Below are 16,016 nucleotides of genomic sequence, written 5' to 3'. Positions count from 1 at the left end.
TGTAATTGGTTATTCCATTATAAATGTGCATCTCTCTAAATAAATGGTAGATTTATTTCACTTTCATGTTCATCAGACCACTCTGTCACCAGTCTTGCTGTGTGCATTGGTGCATTTTCATTCTGATACACGGCACCGCCTTCAGGATACAAAGTTTGAACCATTGGAGTGCACATGGTCCTCCAGAATGGTTCGGTAGTCCTTGGCAGTGACGCCCATCTAGCACAAGTATTGCCATGATATTGCAGCCCAAACCATCCCTGATCCTCCCCATACTTCACTCTGGGCATGACACAGTCTGGGTGATACTCTTCTCCACATCATAACATTCCTGGATGTGGGAAAGACAGTGAAGGTGGACTCATCAGAGAACAATACATGTTTCACATTGTCCACAGCCCAAGATTTTCGTTTCTGGCACCATTAAAACCAATGTTTAGCATTGGCATGAGTGACCAAGGGTTTGGCTATAGCTCCCGCTCCTGACGGACAGTTCTGGTGGAAACAGGAGAGTTGAGGTGCACACCTTTTAATTCTGCAGTGAGTTGGGCAGCTGTGATTTTATGTCTTTTAGCACCTGGACATCCCTTTCAGACAGCTTCCTCTTGCGTCCTCAGTTACTCCTGTTGAATGTGGTTCATCCTTCTTGGTAGTATGCCGACATTACCCTGGATACCGTGGCTTTTGATACAAAGACTTGCTGTCTGGGTCACAGATGCACCAGCAAGACGTACACGAACAATTTGTTCTCTTTTGAACTCTGATACTTCACCCATGATGTTGTGTGCATTGCAATATTTTTATACATTCACACTCTGTTCTTACTGGTGGAATGTGCAATTAATTTTATAGTGTATTATAGTATATATTATAATGTGTGTGTATATATCATGAAAATGTCATGTTATTGTCTATTACTGTCCACAATAAGCTATTTCACATAAAATATGTTTTCTTCACAAGATAATAACTAAAGAATAAGAATTACCCGGTTCAAAAGTTTACATACCTTTGAATTTTAATACTGTGTTTTGTTTCCTGGATGATCCACAACTGTCTCTGTTTTGTGATATTTGTTCATGAGTCCCTTGTTGATCCTGAGCAGTTCAGAACTGCCTGCTATTCTTCAGAAAAATCCTCCAGCTCCTGCACATTCTTTGGTTTTTAAGTATCTTCTGCATATTTAAACCTTTTCATGGAGGGCCTCATACATAATAGTTATATAAGGTAAAAATATTTATTGACGCTCAAGATGTCTATGTAAACTTTTTGAATTTGATGATTATTGTAAATTGCACTTATTTTGTCTTTTGGGAAACATTTAAGTATTTAGCTTCTTAAGAACAGTACCTTTAAACTTTACCTTTAAACAGTACCTTTAGATCTTTAAACAAAATAAGAAAAATGTGCACATCATCATCCTGTTCAAAAGTTTGCACCCGCTGCTCATAATGCATTGTGTTGCCTTCTTGAACATCAGTAAATGTTTTCACCTTTTGTAATACCTGAGTCCCTCAGTTGCCCTCAATATGAAAAGATGGATCTTAAAAGCATACAGTCACTGTTGAAAAGATTTCATGTATTTAGAAGATTCTGAAAAATCAAAGAATGTGCAAGAGCTGGAACAGCAGGAAGTTAAACCAATAACTTCAGGACCAATGAGGAACGCATGTACTCCTATCAAGAACAGCCGTGGATCATCCTGAAAACAACACAGATTATCAAGATTCAAGAGTACATAAACTTTTGAATGTGGTCATTTGTGGATATATAATATATAAATATCTGTTATGTGAAATAGCTCATTCAGGACAGTATTAAATAAACAATAAAATGCAATTTTGATGATCCATCTTATATTTTGTGAGAATTATTAACATTTTGCATATTCTGCAAGAGGCATACAAATTTATGCGCACAACTGTATAGTAGAAACCATAGTGTATAGCATGCAGCATAATGTACAATATACAGAAAGTTAGTGTAGATTTAGTACAGTACATAAATTGCTTAAACCTCATTTAACATATAGTATAAAGAGGTCTAGTTTAGCATAGCATTGCCACATAATGTAACTTGGTACTATGGTATAATATCAAACAACAGTGTATCCTATTGGTATGTTAGTACTGTATTACTTATTGTTGCATAGAAATTAAAGTATATAGTCCAGTGACAGTTTTTCCTAATTTCTCTATTGTTTGATTTCACATTGTGCAGCTGAGCTCTCTTAAGTCTCCTTGGAAGAATGATAATAGACTTCTTTCAAATAGTTGTGTGTTAAAATGCAGAAAACCTGATAGAGGGATAGCGCCTCCAGCATCTCACAACTAACTCTGAGCAGCAGATTAATGGATCCTCTCATCAGCCATGTCTCCGGCATCAGATTATCCCCTCAACAGCGTCAAGAGTGCTTTAACTGCCAAAGTACGCATGTGGATCTTATCTGCGATTCTGTAGAACCACAGTGAGGGAATTGTTTACAACAGAGAGCTTGTGTGCAAACACAATAACGTTTTTCTGCATGTGATTCCAGGTCATGTAAATTTCTCTCCCGGTATGAATATGTATGGAGCCCAGGCTCTGATTAGGGAGCCCTGAGATCTCATGTAACATTTATCGAGCGCAGGAAGGACAAATACAGCATGTTCCTCATGAAATATGTACGTGATATCTCAATATGCATGTGTCTGCGTGGACGTGCGTCTGTGTGCATATCTTATTGAGTCACGCCACTTTGAAGTCCCTAGACACTGGCCAATATGGTGACTGTTTGCTGTTCCACACGTAGATTTGAGCCATGGCTGTGGGTTATCACATGGATACTTGTATCATAATCACAGCGGGTCGAGTCAGCATGCATTAGTATCACATCTCTTGAGGGAGCCTCTAATGCTCACGATTATGAGATCATTATAATGTTCTAATTTTCATGCAGATATCAAATGTACACTCTATTACAAACTACTAACTTTATTTACTATCATTCGTACTTCTTTAGACACGATGGGGTCTTTAAGCTGCTTTTTCTCAGTCAGTAACATCTGAGGTGAATGTCCACATTTGCACCCATAATAGAAGTTGTAATTAAGAATTTAGTTTGTTTTGCATTTTCATCCATAAAGACGCCTGATATTTCTCTTTGCGTCTCCAGTACAGGAGCTCAACAGGAACTCTCCATTTATTAATCATGGTGCTATGAATGAATAATAAACAAATATCTTTCTTGTATAGGACAAATTGCCGTGAAGTATTATGGGTTGCCTGAGGCTACAGTGTTAAACAATGTGGATAATTATTTCACGTTTTTTTGTTTGTTTGTTTTTATATTGAAATACATGACTTTGTGTCAGAAAGAGGGCTGTGAAGGGACCTCCTTCCTAAAAATGAAGTTCTTTATTTTCATATATAAAGTCCCATTTATATTGTCAATACAAATGAAGCATTATAAGAAGCATTACAAATTTAATGTGTTTTCTGCAAAATATATAAAGTTCTTTATTAACATTACATTAAAATGAATTCAATAATATGATAATTAAACAAAATTACAAGAATAACAATTAATTTAAAACTATATTATTAGTCTTAGAATTAAAAACAAAATACTAAATTACATTAAATGTCGTTTAATATTGGGAAATTGTAATTAAAATATTTAGAGTACTGTAAAACATATAAGACTGGAAAAAACCATAGCAGTCGTTAGAATAAAATAATTCTAAATTAATATCATAACTTAACCAAATTTAATATGAATGTATTACATTTTCTCATTAGTTTTCCACAGACCTGGCAATTGATAAAATCAAATCTCTCAAATGTGAACTTATTGCCGTTAAACCTATTAAAGCATCAGTTTGCATACACAGTTGCTTGCTAGAACGCTACCAAAACCTAATTGTTCCTTAATCTTTCTGATTGTCACTTCAAAGTTTCTGAACAATGCGCATGCATATTAGTTGTGTAAAAACACTTTATGGAATGTTTTATCAACAATGACACTCTGTGACTGCTTGTACCTCAACCCTTTGAATAATTCAGCGCAATATGTTTTCTCAAGGAGAAACCGAATTTCTTGTTGAAGGTTTCCCTTTTTTCCTGTTTCATTTTCCAAATAGGCTTTGTGCTTTGTTGTCCATTGATAAATGGGGTATCTTCAGTCTGTGTACCCTTTGCATTAACACAGAAATTGTGGACTACAGTTTGCCCCGGTTTGTCCCACAGGTCGCTTTTGAAGGTTACTTCAAAGTTTCAGTTCAAAGTTACAGTAAAGTTAAAACCTCACACAAACCGCAGCAATTCTACTTGCAATTTACTGTTTAATTGCAATTTCAGCCTTGGCTGACCGACTGTGGCCCTACATATGGATTTGAGGCTGCGGAGCTGAAGTCTATCATCAGTTAGCCACACTGTCCGCTCCGCACTGTGTGTGTGTGTGTGTGTGTGTGGAGGTAGAGGAGTGCTCTCAGATACTGGATAATATGCTCTTCTGCTGCCTGAAAGCACTGCTGCTTTTAGGCTCAAAATTAGAGTGCTCAACTGCCAAACATGCATCCGTGGTCTCAAACCACCACAGAAACAGACTGGTTACATTTATGCGGTCTCGAGAGCCTCTCTGTGCTGGCCAACAAAACACTGGATGCCACAAAGGGGAGTGAAACTCATTTGAAACATCTTATTTTGCGTGTAGATGTGTCTCACTCTGTTCCTTCAGGAGCCCTGAGGGAAACGGTAGTTTGGACACTCTCAACATATTCTCTTTGAATGCGGAACCTCTTTTAGATTCACAGAATTTGGCTCTGGCCACGAATTTTGAATTCCCATGGACAGTGGTAATTATGTTAAGTGGTATTTGTATCAGCGCTCTCTTTTTCTCTGCCTCTCACCGTTTCTCTTTCAGATGCACGCACGTTTGCTGTGGAAGGGGTGTGCTGCAGGTGTTTTGGGGGCGTCTGAGAGCTTGCAGAATGAATCAGAGCTTTATTAAACAGCAGCCAAAACCAGAGGAGAGAGGATGAGATGAAATGAGAAGAGAGCAGAAAGGGGGAGAAAAGGGAAAGCGAGATGAAAGAATCTGGAAGGCAGGTTTGCAAAGCTTTTGGCAGCTGGTTGTGACATTTGCATTAGCAGTCTTTTTTGGGGGGGTGTTGAGGGGGGGGGGGGAAATTAATAAAAATGAATACATTTATTCCTGCGGCTGAAGATTTCTATATTTACATTACAAAAGGTCTTGTATCAATCCTCATGTTTTCTGACATAAACTTATCATCCATCACTTGGCACAAATAAAAAACAAACTTCACAGCCAAAGTCTTAAACGGCTGCAAATGAAATACTCTTGCTGAGTCAAGGTATAACTACAGCCAAATATAAAATCTTTTTTTAGTAAACTAAACTCCCAGTTTGAGGATAATGTTGACAAAATGTCAAAGGATGCATTGAGGATTGAAAGGTAAGACCGGAAGGTATTATTGACATCTTTAGAGAAAATGGGAACTAAGATGGTTAACATCAATGTCTATATATTCTTATCCAACGTTTTCAGTTACACAGAGTTATTTTTTTTTAAACGCCAATCTTAAAACGGTTGTAAGAATGGTTTAAATTAGCAAGCTCCACTAATCATCCCGTGTATAATATAATCTCTGAACTTTGAGATGCCGGAGAGAAAACTTTAACAAAAAGCTCATGACCCTAAAGAAAATGGATTCTTTTTAATGTCTCATTTCTCCTCAAACTTCTTAATAAGCATAGAATTGACATATTCATGATTTAGCTCTTTTAATGATAGCCGAGAGCACCTCTCAGCTCCAGTGACACTGCTTGGAGGCTGTAGAGATCACTGTCAAGCCACTTGTCTAAAAGAAGCCATACCATTTGTGCTGATAAGTGAGTGCATTGTGGATTTAGTCATTTAGCACACACTGTTATCCAAAGTGATTTGCGGTAGGGCAGTTAAAGGGCATTTCCTCTGCTTCGCTCAAGGAAACAACTGTGATGTAGCAGAATTTTACTGGATGTTAGAAACTTTCTATCGACAACTGTAAGATTCAACTTTTTGGTCAGCACCTGGCTGAAAAATATGTTGTGTGCTATATACATACAAGCATTTTTAGGATACATAAGTTTTTAAAGTTAATTTAAAAACTAATTGAGGAATAATGACTCTTGCAGGTTACATTGATACACCATGACTGACCTTATAGTTTTTGAATCATTTAGTCATACAGTTTCTTTAAAGATATTAATGTTTTTAGGAAAGAAAAGTCAAAACATGTGCTTGATTGCTCATTTGATCAAAATAATGTTATATTATTCTATACATATTGAATATATATTTGTTTACAAATTTTAATGACATCATGTTAATTAAGCACAAAATGTAAACGGTACAATAAAACAATCAAATAATCACATATATAAATACTTCATTTCCATACAGTTCAAGGGGCAGATTAAATGCAAAAAACACTTGATAGATAAATCACACGTGATGTATGTAAATAATCATGTTAATATGTAAAAAAAAAAGTAGTTTGTAGTGGAAATGTATGATAAATTTACCCACTGTTCAGTGCATTGACCTCAGAACACAAAGTTTACTGCCTTATGGGCATCCACACGAATATTAACCGTCTGTCTCTCCCTCTGTTTCCCTTGCTAGTCACTCTCTCTCCTCCTCATTCTCTCTGAGTCAGAGTTTTTTGGCATTTGATTAAACAGAATTACAAGCTCCAACCCTGGAGACTGAGAGCTTCAGCACATGCGTGTGTGTGTATGCGTGTGTGTGTGTGTGTGTGTGTGTGTGTGTACGTGTGTACTCCACCCACACGGGTGATAACAGGTGGGAGGAGATTTCTGACTTTGATTTAGACTCTCTGTCTCTCTTTCTTTCTCTATCTTCTTTGCATCTCTGGCTGCCGGGTTGAGAAGTGATGGGTAAAGTCAAGATGTCAGATTTGAAAGTATAACAGACTTTGAACATCTCTAAATAAACCCCCACTCCCACCCCGTGATTTTAAAGCTTGATCTATAGGACCATCTCAACACCACTGCTTTTATGAGGAAGGCGTTATGCTGAAACATAGGTAGCAGCCCTGAGCAAGGTCATGATATGCAGGTCCACATTTCAATCATTTGTTTAACATTTTGACAAATATACTTTCTTTGTTTGTGTGTATGTTAGGTATGTGCATCTCCATAAGTAATGCTGATGTGATACGCATCTCAATGCATAGACAATGACATGATACACTAAAAATACATATGAAGGAGCTAACAATCTGATGCAATACTATTCACCCCAATTATGATGCAAAAAATATAATGCTATGCAGTTTAATATGGTACAGACAGCTTGATTTTATTTCTTACCAACTTAGAGAGTGAAATCAATTTACATAAAAAGTATTGGTCACATTTTACTGGGCACTTTTTAAATAATAAAAGTAAAGCTTATCTACTAGCAATTACTGTATTTATAGATAAATCGATTTTTACCCATGCATATTTGTTTGAAACGATGAATCACAAACTAATGCAAATTTGCGAATTACCATCCCTATCTAATATACTGACAGCATTTGATTGCTTTCCCAACTGTTTAACTGTTTCCCAACTCTTTTAGTATAATGCACGTCTAGCAGGACACTATATTACAAAATTTTTGTCTGAAATGGGTGTTGACTGTGCCCCTATATAATGGAAATGAATGAAACTCCATGGTTTGTTTTCATAATTGCTGGAAGTCAAAATAAAAACATTTTAAAACCTTTTCAAAAAAGTCTAAAATTTGGTTAATTGCACAGCCCATTATATCATCTTAATGAGCAAGGGGGCTACAGTGGTTTGGGTTGACCTACATGTGTACCTTTCATATTGTGAGGACTGGCATGGATTAAAATGAACTAAGATGGAACCAATATTAAATATGTTACATGTGCAAATGGTCATTTATACATGTGTCTTCAACTTTGGTGCTATTTCTGATTGGTCAGGCTATACTTTATATATAGATGAGGTGTGCTTTACAATATTATTGAAAATCCAGTGTATGTGGGTGGCAATTACTGCTATATAATACCAGCTTCCTGCATCAAAGCATAATATAGATGTAATTGCACTCTCTTTCTCATTCACACATTACATATTATGGACCATATATAGCTTAAATTAGCAAACATATTTAAATGTATCCATACATTATGCCCAGTACACACATAATATCCCTGAATCTAGAACTCTCTCTTTTTCCCCTCGATTGACCCACTTTCTGCTGTGATTATTTGACGTGATCATATTTGCTTTGCTCTGATTAATTCATCTACGCTTGAGCCATTGACTGTGACATGATATTTCATGTTTATAAGCACACGCAAACGCAGGAGTTTATTGGGAACAGGTAAAGGCAGTTGTAATGAACTCATAAATAACAGAAAAATTATTGAGTGTTTCTGGCTGATCGTTTGTTAGAGCGCAGTACACTTCAGAGCAAACCCAAATAAAATCTGGACATGCTTAATGATGGCGCATTTAAAAATGTGAACAGACAAATGATCTTTATAAATAACTGCACATGGGGTAGTTAAAATTTCTAATTTGTCCAGGATTAAGTGTGTTGTGTATGTGTGTGTGTTATCATAATTGACAAGATTAGTAAATCACTGTGAAGTTTAAAATCTAAATATCAGTTGGTGTTGCACTTGGCCAAATGACTCTCCACCTGTGTCATTCATCATGTCTGGGGAATGAGTGGGCTTTAGGTAATAGTTTGACAGTGAAATCGTTGTTTGGATGGTATTTAATCACCAGTGTTGTTTTTGAGTCATACGTGGGTGTTTCTTCAACTATGGGCTTTTTTTTTTGCCCCTTGAGGACTTCTGGAAAATTAAGCCTTAAAAAAAAAAAAAAAAAAACTCTTCACACGCTCACTAGTTTGTTTAATTTGTCCTCTAACATTGTCCTACAGACTGAGTATATGCATACTGTGTATATGCATTATTAATCTTATACACACACACACACACACACACAGAGACAAAATTTCTAAAATGCAACACTTGTTCTTGCCCCCATTTTTCTTGAGCTAAACTCACTAAGACTTTTTCTATGTACACAAAAGGGCTAAATCTGTGTTAGTGAGCACTTCTCCTTCTCCTTTGATAATCCATCCACCTCACAGGTGTGGCATATCAAGATGCTGATTAGACAGCATGATCATTGCACAGGTGTGCCTTAGGCTGGCCACAATAAAAGGCCACCCGTAAAGAGGATGGAGCGCTCACTAATACAGATTTAGACCGATTTTTGAACAGAGAGAGAAATTGAGAGAAACTTGAGAGAAATAGGCCTTTTGTGTACATGAAAAATGGGGATGAAAACAAAAGTGTTGCATTTATAATTTTGGTCAGTAGATGCTGTCCTTGAAAAATCATCTCAAGCATGATCTTCACTGCTTTTCCCTTAGCTAACAAGTACACCAAATTTTAGGGGGAAAGATTTTCATCAGCATTGCTTTAAAAAAAAAAAAAAACTTTTAAAATTAAATAGCAAATAATTTTTTACACAGTAAATATTGAAGTGGATTTTGTTTGTTTTTCTCTTTGTTTAGATTAGGGAATAGGGGAATCATTCCCTTCCGTGCTGATGCTAATGGCAGGCAATGGAATTGTCTGTTGCTTGCTTCTCCCATATGGCAATTAATGATCCAGTTTCGTGGTTGCTCCATCCATGTGTTTCATCTATTGCGCACTCATGTGTGGATTGTGGGGGCTCACAAACTTTTGTATAGTAACATTAGTTTATATATCAACAAACTAACTCATTTACACTCAAAATACATCTTCAAACCGGTTCTAGCTCATTTTGAAAGATATTTTTTAGAATCAAATAACAGGAAACAGGCCAGCTGAAAGGTACACTTTATTCCAGCCTAAGGTGCTTTGCTGGACTGGTTTAAGGTGATTTAACTGGTCTCCCAGTCTTTTTTCAAAATGCCTCTAAAACCAGTCCTGACCACCTGACTGTTTTTTTCCCTCAGGGTTATGAGAGGTACAATGTGTTTCTTATCGCGCAAGGTATCACTGTGCAATGAAAAAGCTTTTGCTAGTGAATTTTGAGACAATATATTCTGACGTGTTGTGACACACAGTAAATATACATGCGAACGGATTCTATCCAGTATATCAAATGAACTGCCTACCCTTTCGCAAGATAAGGAGACATGTAGTCAAATTTTATGGCAGAAAAGTTAAAAGGCAGACATTTAAACAGAAATCTTGAACCAGCATAACTGTACATTTAAACGAAAGGTTTTTTTGAAATATCACAGTTTGTTACTGAATGTCATGATGAATCTATAAATGTTGAACTTAATTGTCTCTTGTAAAAAAAGAAAAAGAAAAAAATAATAAAAGAATTAAAAGCCTGCAAATGAGTCTCACTCTTTGATATGCAAGCTATAAATGAATTATAAATAACAAATCCTAGATAGTTTGACCTTTCATGAGAAATATGATTGTGTTAATTTTCAGATCTCTAACATGATATTCTTATGAATATGAATCTTAGAAACGGGCTACTGAATGCTGTGATTTGCTCAGTCACAAAGAAACAACAGAGATATCAAGAGGTTTTTATTTATTTCTTATAAGATCAGGAAGCTACACAAGTCCTTTAAGAGGCCATGCATTATTAATTTTTTTTCCTTTTTGTCATGATCACAGCTTAACCTTTTTGCCATCTGAGCATAACAAAAGTTGTGTATTTCTAATGCATATGCACATTTCTTGAGAGAAAATAAGGTCAAGATTGTGAGGAAGAAAAAAACCCTTTTGTTATGTCGACATCAAAGTTATGATCATGTGAGAACACAGCCAAACAAAAATAATACTGCATGACCTCTAGCATATATACCAGTTTTGTAAAGATCAATTATTGTTTTTCAAAATGACTTTAACTACAAAAAAGAACTGGAATTTTCTAAACCACTGATGTTCGAGGCTGTCTTCATCTCGCATTGATTTACAGTACAGCAGTCACACTATAAGTGAGATGCGCAACAGGTAAAGTCAATGCCCTCAGGTTTGTGCACCTGTCCTCCCACCTCAAATGCATACACACAGCTCTTCTGGTGTTAATTGAAATGATAAACGCAGTCAGAAATGAATTTCTCCCTCTGTTTTCTCTTTCTGGGTCTCTTTAAGGCAGCTCAGGGGCAGAATGCGTATCATCTCTTTTCACGGAAACTTTTTGTTCTCTCACTCTATTGGATCTCACGTACACCTTAAACAATGCAAAAGAAAGTAGCAGGAGTAAATTTAAGACCCATCTGTGATGACAAAACATGTACAACTGATTAACACTTCTATGCTCTTCTATTCTGATGCATCTGAAGTTATTTGAGAGACGGGATTTTTTAAATATCTAACTAAAAATAGGATGAATGTTAAAGCAGGTGTGGAGGCCCCAATATACTTCTACTAAAATCAGATGAACGTTGTTGGATATTTCTAACTTCTTTTTATCCCTAAACAAAGAACAAAAAATAACTTTGCTCAGAGCCTTAAGAGTCCTGCTCTCATTTTCACTTATTCACAATTATGATTTGATCTAGGGAAAGACATGTTCATGCGCCAAGCTTTCGGGATGCCATTGGACATTATTCATCTGTCTGTTTCTTAATGCTAATGCCAAATGGACACTCTTTCTAATTAGCGGTGTCTGCTATCCCACTGCCAAGACAATAACCCATACAGAAAAGCTAAATGACTTTCAGCATGGCACCTCCATTGTATGCCACTTTTCCAACAAGTAATTTTGTTAAATTTTTTGCCTTGCCAGAGCTGCCTGGGTCAACCGTAAGTGGTGTTATTGAGAATTGGACACATCTACAAGCAGCAACAGCTGTGAAATGTTAGGCTGCATTAGCTTACGTAACAAACCAATCACGGTTTTGGTTTGCAAAATGGGTTTCCGATGGAATAACACCACAAACCATAGAACGTTTTGGCTGTAGTGTTTGTAAAGCTCACCGCCATTCTCTAAAGTATGTTTTTTTGGCACACAAATGAAGGTTTGGCAATTACCAGTAGATGCTCCTCGCCCGAATTTGGTGTGCCAACTGTCAGATTTTGTTGATGATGAATAATGGACTTTTTTCTGTGTCGTCGAAGAGGGCTTTTAGCTTCATTTTAGGTTTCCAGCATCATGGAAGCCTTTTTTTTTAGTTTTTTAGATGTTTCGCTTTTTTGTTTAAACATAAAAACGATCAAGTTCACAAGACTTTATAGAACATGGTTAGTTAAAGTTAACAAGGGAACGCTTGACTAGCCTGATAGGAGTCATGACCTCAACCAATGAACCACATGTTGGATGAATGTGTGAGCTCAACAAGCTAGCTATAATTGGCCAACATCAGTGCTCTCAACTGATCTTCTAGTTAGGTGAATGTCATGGCTTTATTACAGCATAGTTGCAGATTCAACCTTTTGACCATATAGTGTTTTTTAATTATTATTTTTATTATTGATTATAAATAAGCATTAAAATAAATCAAAACAACAAAAAATGTTATAATTAAAATGTATAATTGCTAATGTAATTTAAAATGTATTGTACAAATTATTTTAACACTAACACACACTCACACACAAAATCCCAATTTGAAGGCTCCCATGTTGCACTCCTTTTCGTTTTATTTTAGGTGTTGATGTCAATATGTTTTTACAGCTCCTTTCTCAGAAGCTCTGCCAAAAACAGGTTAATTTTTGGCCTGTCTATTCATGAACCTCTCTTCTGATTGGCCTGTGTAGTGACCAGGCTAGGCTAGTCAGGCTAGTCAAATGTAACAATGACACAATTATGTCAGCGCTAGATGGATGCAAAACAAAGGGAAGACTGAGGCTCTTTCAAAACAATGCAGATTCGGCTACATAAAGAGCTTAAAATATTATCTTCTTGTGATGTCAGTTGTGTCAGAATCGATGTAATACAGCCTCAAATGAGAAATATAATCGTATGCCCGATGTTACTGCAAGACAAAACGAAACAATTGTCAAAAATACACACTTCTTTTTAGAAAAGATTTAAAGTATTGTCTTTAGTTGTTATGGTCATCTCTAACTTTTTATAGCATCTCACGAATATGTCGTTCATGAAATAATGTCTGTGTGCATAAACTGACAATTTATATGTAATTATGTTATTGTATATGCATTGTTGTGATTAGCTGGACTAGTGGCTAGTTGTAACGTTAACTGGAATGATAACATAGCTGTAAAATATGTTGCCTGATGAAACTGAAATGTATCTGACTAGATAGACACGGTGAGTTTGTCCTTACTAAACATGTGAGCTCTGATTCACCTCATAGTAATGTAATAGTCCATCCTTGTGAGTGTATAGTTCGACCGATCTGGTTTCATCTGTTAAATTCTCTGGGCAGGCAAAGCAGAGAAAGTGGAGCTAACCTTTCCCCGTATGACGACATAATGGGAAGATTCAAGATTGGGTCATCTGAGCTTTCACTTTCTGAAACGCAAAGCAGGATACCCAGGGCTCCGTTTACACCCATCACCATTTCTAACCACCGGGGGACCATAGGCACTTATATTAATGTTAAAAAAAGTTACATTTTCATGCCATGGGACCATTAATTTCAAGTCTAGATATATTCATGTAAATGAACCGTTAAATGCCATGGACACTTTTATAATGAATATGTATTTTTGTAGTTACGCCATGCTATAAAATAATTTTTTATGAGGAAATTCTGAGTATAAAATACCTGAAAAAATCTCAGGGACTTATATTATTGTAGAGAATAAGAAGACTTGAAGTAAAAAAGGTTGAGAACCTTTTATTATACTTTTTTTCAACTGTTAATAAGAATATGCCGAGTAAACGCCATTTCTTCATTTTAGCCTGAGTTTATTATTTAAACAGATTTCCTCATATTTTTTAATTTTTATCCATTTATGTGCCCTAAATATATATTTACCTACCTATTCATGTGTCCTATTCATCAGTCCAGCCCTCTACTCTTGTTCTCTTGTTTTTGTGTGTTAGTTCTGTGGCTGTGGCCAAATGGATGCACATCTCCACTCCTCATTGTCTTGACCTGGCAATGAGCGCTTCTGCCTGGCTTCAGTATCTGTCCATTTATACGGCTTCTTTTTGTCTGATAATAAAGAGTTACCCGAACAGAAGCACTCTGAAAGGCACATAACAGTGATTACCAAGAGAGGTTGTAAAAGGAAGAAGAAAGGTAGGTAAACACATGAAATGCTGGTTTGAAGTGCACCACTGATCCGCTATTTTATCTGATATAACTAATGTTACTTTATTCTCTTTGGCCTCATCGTTTATACTTTTGTTGCAATATCTAGAAAATGTTGAAGCTTAATTCTTTTTAAATATATAAATATTTATTTTTTCGTGTTTATTGACTTGTTTTCATTCATACTGCAATGCGTAATGTGTCAGAACAATATTGTTATCAGACAATATTTGGTTGATTCATTAATTGAATTTGCATTTCATTGATTTAGTCATGAAATTTAGTACATTTCTAAATTCATCTTCATCATAATGTCATGGTGCCTAAATTTATTTGAAATATTCAGTACAATTTATTTAGATATTTTTTTATTTATATGTAATTTTTTATGTGACATAAAATAGTAATGATTTTTAATTTTGTCATTTTATTGATTATCAGTCTTAGCAGAAATATATTCATGTCAAAATATGATTATTTTGAGTGTTAATACACATTCCTGCTCTTGTTTTAAACTATTCATCAGTGAATGTTATTCCAAGTAAAAATAAATAAATTAATAAAAAATCATAAAGTTTTGACTGCTGTTTGTGTTTTTATATTCCAGTCAATTCCTGATGGATAAAATCTAGAAAACCTTTTTACATACCTGCATTTCTGTTCAAAAATAAACATTTAGTGTGTTGTTTTTCGACTTTTGGCCTGGTTTCGGGCTAGTTCTGATTAGACCTGGGGTCATTTCTTTTATAAGATCTGGCAACTTTGTTGCCCTGCTACTGTGTGTGTCTGTCTGCCTTTCACAATAAAAGGATGTGTGAGAATCTTCCCTCCGGTGCTCTGTATCGATCGTACACGTAAGGATCGTGTACTGTTCTTCAACATTCTGTTTGAGCCAAAATGGCTGTTTGTTTGTCAAAAAAGGCCAGAGTTATACAGAAGGGGTCAACTGACACAGTTGTGGTTCTGAGGCTTTACTTCTGCAGCTGTAGATGGATTGTGCTTTGGGGACCTGGCAGCGTTCACAGGATGAATGAGTGTCTTTGTGAAGTTTCAAGGCAAGGTCTTCCATAAATCCTTTGCAAAATGATGCTGCTTGTGGATTTGTTCTCCTTACCTTGCTTGTTCCCCTCCGTTAAAATCTATCAAGAGTCTGTCTCCAAGCATTATTGACAGAAAGACTCTGGCTCTGGGGATTACTCCCCATTCATGCGGTGGTCAATAGTCCAAAAGGGTTTTCTTGTTTACAGGTTAGTATACAACACACTTCTTTGTTCCTTCTTTGTACACTGTAATCTTTGAATGGCTGGAAATTGAAGGTTGTTTCGTGCATGAAGAAATGCATCTGTGTCTTTATCGAATCGCAGCATAAAAACCTTTAAATTCTTTATGCCTTTTTCAGTCCATAGACAGTTTTGTATTATGTGCCAACTGAATTTGCATGAAAATGCCAGTTGAAGTCCTTAGTTCCAGCTAATGCCACCAATTCCTCTCCCACTCTGTCCTGACTGGGTTTAACTTCTCAACTCAAGCTGAATGTGTTCCTAAGTAGGACAGAAACATGTTTTTCTACAACTCATTGTGCTGTAGGCCCTCAAAATCATCCTACACCAATATTTGCTAGCACGCTTAAGGTCCAATTGTTAAAATGCTGAACCTTAGCATGCGTGGGGGCCATTTCTAACCTTCTTTTCTCTTTCAACTAGTTCATTTGGCTTGAGAGTGCCAACATTTTAGT

Source organism: Puntigrus tetrazona, chromosome 1 (genome assembly GCF_018831695.1).
Source record: "Puntigrus tetrazona isolate hp1 chromosome 1, ASM1883169v1, whole genome shotgun sequence".
Taxonomy (NCBI): domain Eukaryota; kingdom Metazoa; phylum Chordata; class Actinopteri; order Cypriniformes; family Cyprinidae; genus Puntigrus; species Puntigrus tetrazona.
The sequence above is the reverse complement of the archived record's forward strand: the minus strand, read 5'-3'. Positions refer to the sequence as shown.